Source organism: Cyprinus carpio, chromosome A5 (genome assembly GCF_018340385.1).
Source record: "Cyprinus carpio isolate SPL01 chromosome A5, ASM1834038v1, whole genome shotgun sequence".
Lineage (NCBI taxonomy): Eukaryota > Metazoa > Chordata > Actinopteri > Cypriniformes > Cyprinidae > Cyprinus > Cyprinus carpio.
Genome location: NC_056576.1, coordinates 12,775,113 through 12,790,969, shown reverse-complemented (window position 1 = coordinate 12,790,969; position 15,857 = coordinate 12,775,113). Strand labels below are relative to the sequence as shown.

Here is a 15,857-nt window from a genome sequence, read left to right as displayed (position 1 = left end):
TAAGATACAGAGTGTTTGTCACACCTTGTGCAACTTTATACTGGTTTCACTCTACTTTTGAAGGGTTTGAACCGTGGTGAACTGACATGTCAGTGTGACATCATCACCCGGTCATGTGACTATTTTATTGACCTTGTGTCCTCAGGTTGTATTTATTTATTTGATATTATTATCGCAACTTCTTACATGCTTCTTAATTTTGTCACACTTTGTCTAATGTTTGAACTCAATAGTTTTGAGCCACATCATATCGATGATGACTACTGATCTTTTTCTGTTGTTGGTATTTGAAAGAAATTTTCCGAAGCACCTCTCACACAGTAAAAAGAGGCAATCGTTTAAAATTCAATCAAAATATTTTTCCCAAACAAATCGACTCAGCGAGGCACGTGTACTTGTGTTTGTGCTCCGGTGTTCTGCTTCTGTTACAGTTGCGTCTCATTGTTGGATGCTTTATCTCATGCAAAATTTCACCTGTGTTCACCTGAGTTCCACACCTGTCCGCTCCCTAAAAAAAAAAAAAAAAAAAAAAAAAAAAAAAAAAAACATACAAAACAGCATGTAAAAAGTGTACTGTTCTCTGTGTTTAGCAACAAAAATAAACATGTTGAAGAGTGAACGTGCACATCACTATTAAAACAGGACACACAGTATTGAAACTGCAGTTTATTTGCATTTCAGCTGGAATTTCTTTGCATGATAGTCACTTGAACACTAGGTTTGGTGTTATTTAATAACTTTTTGATTTCATTTTTTCTATTGAATGCTGGTTTACCTAAACCTTTCTCTTATCTGTTTTACCAGCTTTAAGTGCATATATATATACATATAATATTTTTGTCCCAAAATTATGTTGACAATGGCAGTGTAAATGACGAAGACTACAGCTATGAAATGTCAATGATGTTAAGATTATGAAAATGGTGATATTTCTACGGCATGCTTTTGTATTAAGCTCATTGTTGTCAATGCAGGGTGACTGATATTTATATTAACGATAATAAGATTTCTAATTAGTATGAGACTGCTTGACTTCAGAGAAGCACTTGCAATATTAGCTAAATATGCATGTTTTTTTCGAAATCACTTAAAGCTAAATTTGTATCATAGATCTGCTGTTTGTGCTTTGCAGATATTCACCAAACCTGAATGGCCAATAAAATTTTGGATTGTTTCTGACTTTTATCAGTCTTTTATGACTGACTTAACAACTACAGCTCAGTAGATAGCAGAGATCCAGAGTATTTTTACCTGCACTGCAACATTGTCCATCTTTAGGCACAGGATTGTTTCCGTTCGACTCGTCATATCATCTCTCTGATCGGAAACCTTACCGGATATGTTTCTCTGAAGTTGAGTTTTCTCACAGTAGCCCTCTGTTAGTTTTGTTTTTCTGTATAAGAAAATATTCTCTTTGATTTCTGATGATTCTTAATCTTGTTATTGCTGTTCTCAAACATGCTCTGTGTATTCCCTGACTTAAGCAAATGTGTTCAAAAGATATAAATAAATGAGATGATTTAAATACTGAAGAATCTTGTGCATGTATTCAACATTGACAAGCAATATGTTTTTAAAGGGTTTTTACTTGAAAAACAATGCAATGCAGTTAACCTTACTATTGCATTCTATATCAGGGATTATGGAAATAAGTACAATCTTTCAAATCACATAATATTTAATATTGAGGGTTTTGAAGGAGACATTATACACTACTCCATAAACTGTAATGCAAATGGCAATTGCTTTTTCAACCACTTTTTCCCTTTATTTTTCATTAGCATTTAAAATGCTTTTTAAATTTCTACCTTGGGGGGGAAAATTAAATCTACCTTTATTATATAAATATATATACTTAGGGGGGAAAATTAATACTTAAAAATGTCACCTCTGACATGGAGTGATCAAATGTATGAATGCAAAAGGAAATGTAAATTGCTTTGGATAACAGCATATGCCAAATGCATTAATGTAACCTTTGTAACCTTCTGCTAGATTTGTGCGCTTTTGGGCTTTGATTTGTTTGCATTTATAAATGGCCACCCTCCATCTTCCTAAATGGAATTTGTAGTGACCTATTTACATTCTTCACTAATTAAAGTGTTTAATGAAATCATGGGAAATACAATACTGCATGTCAAAAACCACATCAATCATCATCAAATAAATTACACTGTAAAAAAAACAGCACACACACAACGTCAAAATGCCATAAAATCACATTTAAACAAACCAAAAACTAACATGGTTTTCCATAAATATCAAAAGAATCAGTCTGCTTCTTAAACATGCAAACAAAAAGCACTGTATACAGTTATCAGGCCAGTTGAACTAGTCTCTCACTGGCCTCCCAAAGTTTTTTAGCTACTCCAGAATCTCTAGCGAAGGCTCTTAGATGAGCCGGCCGACAGTCAGTGAAGTATCCTCCGTTGTGCGTGAGCACCTCGTCTGACACAGCGCAGTAGACCACCGTCTGCGCCCCAGCCTCACACGAAACAAAAAACATGAACATCACCACCTGCACCAGGATCCGGAATAGAACCGAGTAATGACAGGTCCAGTTACTCTGAACGTAACCTGAATGAGACAAAAGATAAAAAGAACTTCACAATAATCAGTTCAGACAATTACAGATTCTTGCTAAGCTAAAGATCACTATTATTACTGCTCACACTCAGGGACAACCAGGAACACCCTAGCAACCTTTTCTGCAGTTGTAGAGAAAGTCAGGCTATATTTTATATCTCACCAGGGTGAACGGCATACGCAGTCACTCCTTTCCCCTCCATCATGTGAGCGAGCTCCTGTGTGAAGTAAATGTTGGCCAGCTTGCTGCGGCAGTAGGTGAAGAACGGGAACAGGTTGTAGTTGAGATCTTGGAAGTCCAGCTTCTGGTACTTATAGCTGGAGCAGGTGAGGGTGATCACTCTGCTCGGTGAGCTCTCTTTCAGTCGCGGGAGAAGAAGGTTCGTCAGTAAGAAGTGGCCAAGGTGGTTCACGCCAAAGCACATGGAGAAATCATCATCTGTCCAGTCGAGAACGCTGGGCATGCCTGAGGGAAAGAAAAACATATATCTGATGAAAATACAGTAAATGTGTAATATTGTGAAATATTATTACAATTTAAGAAGTTATTTCATGCTGATTTGGTGCTCATTAAACATTTCTTAATGTTGAGTTTTTGCTGCTTAATAGCATTGTAGAAATCGTGATACATTTTTTAAATAAAAAGTAATGCAATTTGTTACTTTTGTATGGAGTAATATTGCAATGCATTACTTTTAAAAGTAATTTTCCCCAACACTGAGGGTCTACAGGGTCCCCGGACCCCAGTGTGAAACCACCTGGTTCAGACCAGTTTACCACCCTGATATCCATCCTCACCTGCGTTATTGATCAAATATCCAGCCGTTTCCTCCTTTTGTAAGAAGGTTTTGCTGAACTCTCGTATAGACCTGATGTTGGCCAGGTCAACCTCCATAAACAGCACATTCATATTGTGGCTCCTGGCTTTGATCTCCCGAACAGCCTTCCTTCTCGTTCCTGCATTTATGGTTGTTACTGGCTCCTCGCAAAGCCAGCAACACAGCCGTCTCCTTCCCAATACCACTGTTCCCACCTGAAACATACAGCCGCCATGCCACATGAGATGTACAAGAATAAAAGAAGGTCTTAAAAGCAAGGGAGCTTCACACTTCTCAAACATCTCATTCACGATAGCACTGACCTTCCTATAAAGGATACTCCTGAGCAACACAGAGTAACACACTTATCATTCAGCCAATTTGATTTAGCTTTAGATGATGGTTTGAGTTTTAATATGTAAAGGAATATGTAAAAATACAAATGAAAGAGCATACATATTTGTGTGACCTGTGGTAGCATTCAGCAGCTGTCAGTCATGTTACTCAAAGAGATGCTACTCTTAATAGTCGGAGATATGAAGCCTAAAGTACTCACTTACCAGTAATAAGAACCGTTTTTCCATCTAACCTCTTCACATCCATGCAATATCTTCTCCGTTTCAACCATTTCAATATCAAAAAGCACAACAGTGCGGATAATATAGTGTATAACAGATACATGCTCTGTTAGCTAAGCCAGCATAAAACAAACTGACCTCTTTAAAGCTAATGCAACATTCAATTAAATTATTGTCACTTTTTAGCTAACAGCTTTAGCCCATTCAGAGGGGGAAAGATGGCAATTAATTGTTCATTGGATTCAAGGATTTTCATTTTAAAAAAACGTACTGTAGCATCAGAGACTGTGTTTACAGCCTGATACTGTAGCCATTAGCCATGTGCGTTAGATTATCATACAGTCGTGCCGGTAGGGGCGCTGGCGTGCGCTAATCGTGTATGTGACACTGTATCTCGCTGTAGAATGAGAATGACTTTATACCTACACATGGAGCTGTGTGTATCGGGTTAAGATGAATAAATTGAGTCTGAAGCTCGCAAATATGATTATTATAAAGTTTTCTTCGCATCAAAGACTATCAGATTATCGCTAAGGATTTTCTTGCAGAAACTGACAAACTTAACTTAGCAAACTTTGAAAAACTTGTAACTTAGTGAGATAATACATTTAATAAAACTTTACTGTTAATAAGCGCTGTTGCATGCTGTTTTGTTATTCATACAAGTACATTTGATTTGATAGGCTTTGCCAATGTTTTATGTAAACACATGCCAGAAGGGTACTTAAAAGTTGAATAAATTGCAAGCTATTTAATTGCAAGAAATGCTTGCTGTGAAATGAACTTAAGCAAGACAAAATTGTTTAAAATGTCATTAAACACAATGCTTTATTCGAGATAGATGTGACAGAATTGTCCTGTGTTGCATCCACCTCAAGTGTTACTTGTACAAATTTAGAAATAGTGTAAACTATGTATTTTAAGAGGTTATTTCTAGTCCATTGGGTCAAAAGTACCCATAGCTGAAGAAACACTCCTATATATTATTGTAAAGCACTGAGTGAAAGAGGGATGGTGTTTTTTTGGCAGGAGTGCAGGCAAACGGAGCAGGGAGCGCTCACTGGAGAAGGCTTCACAGATCCTACAGAAGGTCCATAAAAGAAGCACAATAATCCTTACAATATGCTGCTCTTAACCAATATGTTCAGCTTGTTTTGGCTTTACAGTTACAGTCACCACTTCATCCGTCTGCCGCAAATTAGACTAAGTAATTTCCACCTTTACTTTAAAATGACATTAACAATTTTTGCTCCTGTTTGTTGGTTTCACTTTCTTAACTCTGTTTTACAGATGCTGCAGGTCTTGGCTGGAATAAACTTCTCCACTGCTGAGGAAGTAAACAATAAACAATATTTGCTGAATCTTTTGGAACAAAAACAGGTTAAAAAGCTATATATACACACTTACACACACACAGTGGCTTGCAAAATATTGATACCCCTTCACGTTTTATGTTCCCTGCCTTATGTTAAAACTGCTTTAAATTACTTTTTTCACAGCAATCTACACTCCATGCACCATAATGACAAAGCAAAAAAAATTATTTATGACAACTAGAGTGAACATCAGCTTCTTGGTCACCACTCTAACCAAGGTCCTTCTCCATCCATTACTCAGTTTGGCTGGAAGGCCAGCTCTAGGAAAGTTCTGGTTGTTCCAGACTTCTTCCATTAAGGATAATGCAGGCTACATGCTTCTGTGAACCTACAGTGCAGCAGATTTTTTTTCTGAACTCTTCCCCAGATCTGTAGCTTGGCACAATCCTGTCTCTGAACTCTACAGGCAGGCTTTCTTTTGACCTCAGGGCTTGGTTTTTCGCCAAGATATTCATTTTCAGCTGTTAGACATTTTATTGAGAGGTGTGTGCCTTTTCAAATCATACACATTCAGTTGAATTTGCCACAGGTTATCTCCATTCCAAGTGGAGTAATATCTACAAGCAATATGAATGCTCCTGAGTTAAATTTCGAGTGTCCCAGAAAAGGGTGAATACTTATGCAATGTAATCATTTCATTTTTTAAATATTTTTAAAATACATTTGCAAAGTTATTACAAACCTATATATATATGAATGCATAGAAATGTATTTCTGGCCATGCTTTGATTTTGATTGATTAAAAATGTAAAAAATATTATTTTTTTGTTTGTTTGTTTGTTTGTTTTGAAGGTGTTTTTATTGAAAGATCTTCAGATAGGTGAGTGTGCATCAGTTCGTTACTATTTTACAGATGCCTTTATATAGTCATATCTGTTGTGTTGTAATTGTTGTAGTGTGTGCCCCATGGCAGCCTGTATGTTCCTGGAGGACAGCACTATGGGACGAGAGGTTCTCAAGGCAGAATGCAGCACTCTGCTTTGTAAAGTTGCCGAGCTGATTCTTGTTGTTATGTCAGATGAAACATCTAGAAATGGGCCATTGTTGTGCTACCAGACTGTCAAAGGGAGAATTTGTAACACCCACATTTTTGAAGCTGTACTGCTTTCAACAACAGCCGATGTGGATCTGGATCCTGACAGCACCTGTTGTGTTCTTAGGTTTGTTTGCAGGTGTTTCAGCTGCTGCCAGGGCAGGGCGGCCCTGTTGGTCTACAGTAAGGATAGTGTAAATATGAGTGTGAGAGATGTTTTGGAGTTTCTGATGAGAGTTATCTTAGGAGAGGTGGGTGCTTGTGGTTTGAACTATATTTTTGGAAAAAAAAAAACAACTAAAATTATTGTATCTAATTTTGTGTCAGTTAATCGTGTTTCTCAGGTTTCCAGCAGAGATACACATTTGTTGGAAGGCACTACAGCTGCAATGCTGCTCACCACAACAACAGACAGTCTGTGTGCAGCATCAGCTGCCTGGAATCTGCTGCAAATCACCAACACAGGTCAGCTACAGTATGTAATTGACCCTTCGCAAAGACCTGTCCACCCTAGTTACTGTTGCTACTGTACGTCCGACAACACGCTGACAGACAAAACAGAGCAGGTTACTTTTGGAAACAAAACAAAGTCTCAGCATTCAAATATAGTGTTTTTTTTTTTGTTTGTTTTTTACCATTTTGTGGCTCTTTAATGTGTCGTCACAGATTGCTGTATTATTATTAATAATATAATATGAATATTGTTAATAATATTGTAGTTATAACTAGGAAAAAATTATGAAGGTTTTTTAAAGAATATTTTGAAATATTTACACATTTATTCTTATATAAATTATAGTATACATTTTATATAATATGAATGTAAAAAATAAAAGAAATAATATAATATTTATATCAGAAATACATTTTAATGTAATTACTACATGAATTGGAAAATAAGCTTTATCTTGGCTTTCTGAGAGGCTTGTTAGCATCAGTTCGTTATAAAATGAATTGTAAATAAATGTAAATTTAAATGTAGTTTCTCCTCCTAAAAGGTTTTGGAACTGTATCCAGCTCTTCCCTCTCACATCCTAAAATTTCTCCATGTGTCTCAGAAGTCTACAGATCCCTCCTCCAGGAACAGAAGCGTGAGCTTATTATAAATGCATCCCAAGAATGCATGAAGTTGTCAGCTCTGGACCCCACGGCTCCCAGTCACCTTCACACGTGGTCCTGTGTTATGAGTGCCCAGTGGGCCTCCCTCTGGAGTGCAGACAGCCATGTTCTTAAGACTCTCCATCTTGCCCTCTCCTCTCTGGAGGACAGCTCTGAACCTCCTCTGCTCCAGTCCAAAGACTAAAGAAGCCCCATCACAAGTGGAGTATTCCGCTCTGAGAGACTTCAAAATTTTATGAAAATACATGTTATATATTTTTATATTTGATTTCAGCATTATTTTAAAGGTGCACAAGAAATATTTGCTGCCACTCATTTGTCTTTCTAAATAATCAATATGATGATGGTCTTTGACTACAGGGCATCTATTGGCATGGATGCAAGTTTTCAGTTTTCTGTGCCGTTGTAGAAGTTTATAGGTGTGTTAGTCACCCATGATGAATAATAATCCACATTTTTAACGTACTTGTCGGAAGTACTATTCATTTGTTTAGGTATGAAGCATTTTTAATCAATAGAAACACTATAAATGGCTTTATTGGTAGATCATGTGGTGTGTTTCGTGATAGTTTCTCTCAGATTTTGTTGACTGGTCTATTTGACTCCTGACAGCAGCTACCAAAATGAAAATTCAGCTCTGTCATCTTAAGAATAAATTCTAAAATATATTTAAACAGTTATTTTAAATTGTAATGATATTTCACATCATTCACAACATTTTGATCAAATAAATGCAGCCTTGGTGAGCATGAGAGAATTCTTGGGGACCAGGACACTGAGGAGAAAGGTACACTGAAACTGCAGATGTGATCCATTAAGTTATAATGAAAAAATATGTCTAATGAGATTTTCTTGTAAGAATATACTTTTCTTTTTTTTTTTTTTTTTACAGATGTGCCTCCATCATTCTGTGACATGGGGAATGCAATCAGTTCTCTGATTGGTCAGGGTGGGGTTGAGGGGGCGGGGCTTAATGAGGATGGAGAGGAGAATGTGTTGCTCTCTGAGGAACATAGTCTAGTGCTGACGTGTTGCTGGGTTTTCTTGAAGGTAAAGCTGCTAGATGACAGAATATCAGCATACTAGGTTTAAAGTGGTGGTTTACAAAAGTAGTTGTGTATGCCTAAGACACAGTGGATGATTTACTTTCCTGGTAGGAAATTGGTATTTTTCTGGGCTCCCTGGGGGAGAGAATCCTGTCACTCCACTGTAAAGAACTGACATTGAGTGTGAAAGAACTCAGAGGGGCTTCCAACGTGTTTAAAGACATCATTCTGAAACGCAGACATTGGGTAAGACAGATTTGCTCTTTTCCCACTGATGTCCAAACACTTTTTTTATCTTATCTGTTTGTGGTCCTGGTTTCTCTTTTTCTCTCTTTTTTCTTTTTCATCTTCCATTAGGGGGCAGTAAAGGGCTGCTGTGTTGGCATCACTAAATTCTGCAGGGCTCTACTGAGCAGCTCTGATCCATAGATCAGGGAGATTCCGCCCAGGTACAATAGAGTGAAGGATTCATTTTCAATTAGGAATTTGTGGGATTCTAATAGAAATTTCAAGTTAAATTACTTGTGTTTATGTAGCCATTAAATCATTTTTTGTTTTATTTTGATTTATTTTATTTTATTAAAAAAAAAAATCATATAGTGCTCTCTCTCTCTCTCTCTCCCTCTAGGGCCTTTCTGTTCTCCAGTCGCCCCGTAATACAAATACTTTGTCTTCCCCTGATCTCATTTCAACACTTGTGAAGAAGTCACGTGTTGAACTTTGACTTCTCGTAGGTTCTCTCTGCACCAGAATGTTGGGTTAACAGCTGACCGGTGAAGAGGGCTCCACTCATTCCAGCATGTCTTCTTCTTCCTTCTTTAACCTCTACCCAGCCCTACAGCCCTTCCTCCAGGGGGCGCTGGAAAGCGCAGCTAAAGACCTTCATGACGCCACCTTCCCTCTACCCTGTCCTCACCCTGCTCACCAAACTACAGCCTGGTGCTGAGGAACAGACACCGTATGATGGTTTACGGCTGTACAAACAATCCATACATCCAAATGCATGAACATAAATGTATTATATTGTATATTACATTAGGTTTATTGTATTATATTATTTGCTAAATTTGACTATCCAAAAAGTTGTATAATATATGATTTTTTATTTATTATGATATTATATCCAGATTTAAATACACAATATTTTGTATAATATCATATCAGTATATATTTAGATTTTACATTTTTGAAGACTATGATATTATATTAAATCTGGCAAATTAGTCAAATTTTCCTGATTTATAACCATTAATATACATTCGTGTTTCTGATTTGCTTGATGTCTTTGTGTTTTCCTCAGGACTTTGTCGAAATTCCTGCCTCCGCTATTCCTCCTAGCTGCCAGTCCAGTCTATGGCGTACGAGTGATGTCATCGAGAGCCCTAGTTGCTATGATACCACCAAGTGAATATCTGGCAACTGTCCTGCAGTTGGTGGAAAACCTGCTGGAATCGCAGGATGTTGTGTGCTGTCACAGACTGCATGGCCAACTCCTCCTACAGATAGGAGCCATACTGGCCAGGGCACTGAAAACTAACATATAAGCAGTTTTTGTCATTTATTTGTCATTAGTTTTTTGCCACAGCAGTCATAATCAGTGATCACAATGTAATCTGAGTCTTCTCGTTGAGCAGTCGGTCATCTCACAGTGATGTTGTCAGTGAGTTTGAGTCCAGACTGTAGATGGCATCTGTGAGGCAACAGTACCCGCTGGAGTGGCTGGCAAAAAGTGGATATAGTGAGGATGATAAAAGGCCATTGCTCTGGTGTTTCCTCACTCAGCTCTCCTCCAACTACTGCAGGAGATTCACAGGACTCCAAACATACTAGAGGTGCTTCTTCATGTCCTTTGGAGTGTGCAGTCATTGACAAACATAGCAAGTGACGTGAACTGTGTTGATTGTGAATGTTACATCTGCTTTAGGATGGCTTTGCTTCTTTCCACCAAAGTACAGTGAACTTCCTTTATGGGGATCCTGAGTGGGCGTGTCAGGTGTGGCAGCATCTGGCCAATGGCCACGCAGTAGTACGTCTCTCATTGATCAAGTCTGCAACAGAGAGACATGGCTGGAGAAGAACTGTCCTATAGCAAGTTATAGAGAGCGCGCTGCAGGTGAGTATTACTATAGCACTCTGACTCCTGCAGTGCCTCTGTATATGGTCAGCTGATTTTGTTGCAGTAATTGTAGAATAGGGCACTTGAGTCTGACTTGTTACCCAAAGGTTGTGGGTTCAGTTCTCATTACCAGCAGGAAATGTAGTGCTCTCTTCCACCTTTGATACCCATGGCTAAGGTGCCATTGAGTAAGGCAGTTACTACTCACTGGTGTTTGTGTGCACTTGGATGGGTTAAATGCACAGATTCCGAGTATGGATTACCACTTTTTAATGCAAAGATACAATAATTATACTGAGATAAACTAAACAACTTTTTATGTGTTGATAAATTGCATTCACAGTACCATTTAAAACATAAATTGTTCTCCATCTGCTTGTTTACAAATGCTTTTGTTAATGATGCTTAACTCATTCTGCGCTGCTCGCTTTCGGTCATGAAAACATTCATTTATTTACATATATTTTATTATTATTATTTCAATTAATTGTCTTGATTTAACATTAACATTTAACATTCTGTACCTATTGCTGTAGCCTCACTTTATATCATATTAGTCTGGTAATTTGAGCCAGTCTCTTAAACACTTGAAGGAAATTAAAACAATCAAGATCTGTTTAATACGTTGCCCTGAAATCAGCCTGTAGATCTTATTACACTCTTCATGTTTTTGATTGAGGGGGGCATTGTGTTAGACATTGTATTCAGTAATCTTTAAAAACAGACTGGGTTTGGACTTGGTCAGGATTTCCGCCCAGCCCTCATGTGAGGTCAGTGAAATACCAAACTGCTCTACATGTCATGAGAAAATATACCACAGCCTTATAATGCATTTAAATCCCTTCTCATAAGAATGGAAAGATCATGATTGCAAGAATAATGGATGGGTGTGGTTGCTGTTTTTTTTTTTTTTTTTGAATAACAGCGTCCATCATCTGCAGGCCAACCTGAAGAGGCGCTGTTGGACCAGAACGTGGAGTACTGGGGTGCATTCTTGACTGCATTAGTTGAGGTTATGACCCCAGAGGAAGAGAGTCTTGCCCTGCCCGGTCCCTGTCCTTCAGGGTTTGAGGAGACATGGCTGCAGGAGTGTGCGGAGCTTCTGTTTACTGATCTGGAGTCAGATAGAGGAGGACCTTTGCTGATCTCATGGCTCTGTGTGCAGTCAGCCTGCTCCTTTGTCACAGGTAAGCTCACCTGTCATGCAGCCAAACGTTAATATGTTTAGCTTGATGTTATTAGATAGTCTTAATATTCTCTATATTTGTTTATATTTAATATTTTTGTGAAAACTGATTCATTTTTTTCTATATTTTTAATAGGGCTGCACGATAAATCACATGCGATATTTAATGCACATCTTGTCATATTTGCACATGTTTTGCACAGATTGTCAGTGACAATATGATCTGGCATATTAGAATGATTTCTGAAGCATCATGTGACAGAGAAGACTGTATAATTGCTGCTGAAAATTCAGCTTTGTCATCACAGGTATATTATATATATATATATATATATACTATATATAATATATATATATATATAATATATATAATATATATATATATATAATATAATTTTTTTTACATTAATTAATAAATTTCACAATATTGTTGTTTTTACATCAAAAATGTATTTACATTTATTTGAATCAAATAAATGCAGCCTTGGTGAGCATAAGAGACCCCAAAATTGAATAGTAGTGTAGATTTTAAATATCTTATATAGGTTTTAATCTTTATATCATTTATTATATTTTACCTGGCTTTTGCAATGGAAATGCATACAAACTTCCTGTTTTCTTCTGTCTCTTACTTTTTGTGTTTGTTGGGTTGTTGTTTTCTTATGTTGGTCAGATGTCGCGGTTTGTATGAGCAAGATGAAGCAATCTCAGAGTGCCTTTTGCCAACACCTATTAAATCTAGTTAAACATTACCCAGAATCTCCACTCTCGACCAAGAAACCTCGAGCACTGGGCCCGAAAACAGTGCAGCCATTGTCAAAGAGAATCTCTCAATTTGTATGCAACTTCAATTAGGTATATATAAGATTTGCCAGATAGCCATAATGATTGTTTTTATTATTGCATTAATTATCACTAATTAACTTCCTGATGCTCTGTTGTAATTGAGTCAAAAACCTTATAATTACAGTTAATATGATGTGTAAAATGTATTGTTTGTATGTAGTCGTTGTATGTTTACGTGCCAATTATGTCATTACTTCTCTTGTTTGTTTCCTAGGGCAATGTCCTGAATCCTGATTGGCTGAGTTTGCTAATAGAACCCCGTTTCCATGGCACTCTTTCAGGCCTGTTCACCAGGGCAATTGTACTGCTCAAGAAGTGTGATTCCATATGACCCCTACTTGACCCTTTGAGTTTATCTACAGACCTTCAGGATATTCACAGACGGTTTGTCCTAAATGGAGTCATCTTTCCTCAGGTCTTCATTGATGCACTAAGGACAGATGAATCCAGTGTTGTCACAGATCAGGGTTGCATTATTGCAGTTACAGGCTTAATTAAGTAATCATTATTGATCTGGAAAAGCTGGCTCTTCATCGCCATATTGAGTGGAAACTATTGAAAGGAAGAATAACAGTCCTTTGTTACGCAATACAAAAGAGATAATAAATAAAACTTGTCTACTTCACCAGCCAAAATCAAACACCAACTCCAGATAATTCAGCTCTGTAAGTGTAGCACATCTAAATCTGAAATGGCTTGTTTCTGGATGGGTGGTGATTTCTGAAATAGAGCACACTGCAGGCGGGGACAAACAGACTGAGGCGTCACAAACTCAGCAAGCATCTGAGGATGGTACATACATTTTTAGCCAAACCTCTCTTTTGAACCAAATGTGATTCATGCTCGTATATGGATGCGTTTTACATATTTAATAAATAAAGATTAAATCATTTTTAGAACTTACTGGCTAACACTGATCTGTGATCCCAATTACAAACATTTGGTACTGTGTGCCAGAAAATGAATGCTGCTTATTTTTAGCTGATTGAAGTTTTGATAGCCAGTCTCTGCGCCTCATTGGTTTTATGTGGAGTGGTGGTTCACGGTTCGCTGTGATAACGCTTCATAAAAGCCCAAACCGGTTTGAGCTGCCTCACACCAACCTCACAGCATCTTCTGATACACACACAGCAGCCGCAATCAGCTGCTCTCATTCACTCCTGTGGTTCATTCTATCCTAATCCTTTCATGTATTCCCAATACACATTTGATCGTTTTATCCCACAGTTTTATATTTTTGCGTCTTTCTTTCTCACTCTATACCCCTTTTTCATCCTCATCGTATCTTTGCGAAGGCCACTTCTTCTCCGGTTTCCACTGCAGGGGTAAATGCATCGAACAGTGATGTAATGGTTTTTGCAGCAACAGTAGAGTTGCCCTACGATAACAGCAGGGGAAGAGTGCCTGCTTTATGCCACATTTGAGGCTCTTCTCCCAGGTTAAGTGTCCATTTTCTGCCCTCAGCACCGGGCTTGTTCATGATCGTGGTTGGAATATGTACTCAGTTGCTGTGCAACACTCATGTGTGTCACAGGACACAGTGTTAGGACGCAGCTGGGTATCCCAATAGCCATCAGTGGAGCAGATGGTCTGAGTTTACAGCAGACGCTGAAGTGACTCGCACTCCTCTATGAATGCTGGCAATTGTATTATAAATGACATATTGATTATTTTAGAGTCTAGAGGACATTCAGGTGGATTTCTTGGGAGGGTGGTATTTTAAAATCTGGAGAGAAAAAACAACTATTAAATAATGAAATACAAGAACAGTCTTTGTATTACTGTTTGATGAAATATTTTATATTATAAAAAAATGAAATAATGTTTTAGTATTTATCATGAGAAAAAGGATTTTGAAAAAAAAAATTGCCTTTTTAAAAAAACAAGAGCTCATAGCTTTCAAATGGGCTATAAATGCACTATTTCTGTTTCTTTATTAATTCAAGCTATTTTAAAAGAGAGTTGTTAAATGTGAGACCATCTGCGTGTGCAAATTAAATATATTTACAGGAGGATCAACAGAGCAATCTGTTTGGATTGGCTTTTTCCACTCATTATCTTCTCCATAGTGACCCACATTTCACTTCCTGTTTACCTCGTATGAAGAACCAGTATTGACTGAAGAATGGTAAGTTATTCTGCCAACTGGATAAGTAATTTTTATTCACAGTAGTTATGTTTTGATTTTAATGAGTCTTTGGACAGTATACTATTCATGGTAATGGTATAGTACTGTTAGTCCTTGGTTCTATTTTGGAGTAAATGGGAAGTTTTATTATGTTTTATTCACTGTATTGTTTATGACTATGCATGTGTGTTCTTTTCTGAAAGCTTTCAGTATGTTTACATTATTATTATTATTATTTAAATAACACTTTTTAAACAAACCAGTCAAACAGCTTTTCATTTTCAGGGTAGAATTCCTGGAACAAACAGGAATAATAGCTGGGTTGTCAAAAATAGCAATGACATAATCTTCAAAACTTTAAAACAAAGAAACGCTGTAGTCATTGAATGTCTGAGCTCTCTCCTCTCATCTGCTTTGGGTGCACAACTCATAAAAAAAAGCTGCCAGCTTGATTGGGGGTTGGAAATTTTGTGTAATTTCTTGGACAAAGAAAGTGGGTCAGTTAACATGGCAGGAGTACCATGGAAAGGAAGCAGACAATCTGGTCTAATTAAATCTGATTGCTTACTTCCGTGCTCCAAAAAAATACCGTGAAAACCTCAACATAACTTCCAAAATGTCATAAAATTCTTATCTATCTGATACATCAAGACATAGTATCTAGAGAAAATGATGAACTGTATAACTGTAATGAGTTAAAGCAGAAAATGTGACTGGCAGTTACTGTGCTGAACTATTAAAAATAGACTTGTATTTATAATTAGTTGTGTACTGTACTTGACAAGAGGAATGTTAGTAAAGAGTTGTCCAGATTGTACCACTGAGACGCTGATAAAAAGATCATATAACTATGAACAAAACAATAGAGATATGTGTGTGTTTTTCATCTGTTCTGAGAGGACATCAGTTTTAGAAGCTGAATAGCCTACACGGATTGTGTCACATCACTAATCAACCCTGCGTTTTCCTCCTTTTAATGGTGTCTCCTCAGAGGACCCTCTGTTTCCTTGTAAATAATAGAGACA

The 15,857-nt window shown here is 37.4% G+C and overlaps 1 long non-coding RNA gene and 1 pseudogene across 5 annotated transcripts; one reads left to right on the top strand and one right to left on the bottom strand.

The window, feature by feature from the left end:
- Positions 1-1,875: 1,875 nt before the first annotated feature.
- Positions 1,876-4,229, bottom strand: LOC122142930 (annotated as a pseudogene).
- A 4,176-nt stretch (positions 4,230-8,405) lies between these two features.
- On the top strand, positions 8,406-12,651 carry LOC122142905. 5 transcript variants are annotated; one of them, XR_006158868.1, is made up of 9 exons: positions 8,406-8,560; positions 8,668-8,802; positions 8,914-9,005; positions 9,185-9,286; positions 9,390-10,388; positions 10,481-10,669; positions 11,598-11,859; positions 12,062-12,166; positions 12,532-12,651. It is a non-coding gene; the product is annotated as an uncharacterized LOC122142905 (long non-coding RNA). The 5 variants fall into 5 exon arrangements; XR_006158870.1 differs by having other exon boundaries at positions 9,185-10,388; positions 10,507-10,669; XR_006158862.1 differs by having other exon boundaries at positions 9,185-10,388; positions 11,614-11,859.
- Positions 12,652-15,857: the final 3,206 nt, after the last annotated feature.